Here is a 1,160-nt window from a genome sequence, read left to right on the forward strand (position 1 = left end):
TGCGGCCTACAAACTGAACACTTACTGACATCCCACGGACTACAGATCACTCAAGAGCTAGAAAATCATCCCAAGTGATCAATCCATGATATTGAGCCCATTTTCTCTCACCTAGCTCCATAATCACACCTTTGACACTGTATCCATGTGGTTAGAATCCTATAACTGCACTCTCAGGCTTGTCTCCATGCGGTATGACCCAAATCCTCCAATTTTGTACATGTGGTTCCCGGATTTGTGCCACCTTTTCAGGCTATCCTCCATACCACTGCTCATAAATCCCTGTAACTTCTTAGAATCATAATTAACATGATGACAATGCCAAACATTCAAACCTGGAGCAAGAACTTGACCTAGAGATGCCTAATCCATAACATACATTTCATCATAAAATGGAAAACATGTAAGCTACAGGTCATGAATGCACATATGATTATAAATTGATATTATTCATATGAGAGTCGCCAAGAAGGTTTCAAGCCCTCTCTAGCTAGATCCAATAACACTTGTTAGCCCATGCATTCGTCAACACTTCAATAGCTTATCAAAACATGACAAGAACCATAGATAACATACACCATATAACCAACATAGAAACCACCATAATATCACTAGCATAATCATTACAAATTCTCATAGATCACTATAGGAAAATATCTCATATTAACATATGAAAATTCCAACTAAGTCAAGGACTTCCACGTACGACCCGACCATAGATTGGCTGAACCAAATCTCTCTTTCAACCAACCACCCCAACACCATATTCCAAGCATGAATGTGAGATCTCATGGAATAAACCAAGACTTCCAGAGGCCAAACCACCTCAACCCTAAACCATAGTGATTCCACTTCTACGGTTAAGAAATCACTAACATCTACCATATCGGTCTCTACCCAAGTTGTCTAGGGTTCCAAGAACTAGTAAATCAACCCACAACCTTCTAGGGATCTAGAGCATTTGTTCCAATCGTGGCTCGAGGAACTAGTAACTCAACCCACCAAGGGCTCCTGAGCATTTGTCCCAACCTACATCTCCATGAAATAGCAACTCATCCCAAAATGTTCCAGGGCTTCCAAGCATTTATGCCAACCCACAGCCATAGGGAACCTGAGTACCAATTAGAAAAACAAGTGGGAAACCCACAATACCATGATTA

The sequence above is a fragment of the Pinus tabuliformis genome, chromosome X (genome assembly GCF_031772625.1).
Source record: "Pinus tabuliformis cultivar Carrire ecotype Pingquan chromosome X, CPIR1, whole genome shotgun sequence".
NCBI classification, from domain to species: domain Eukaryota; kingdom Viridiplantae; phylum Streptophyta; class Pinopsida; order Pinales; family Pinaceae; genus Pinus; species Pinus tabuliformis.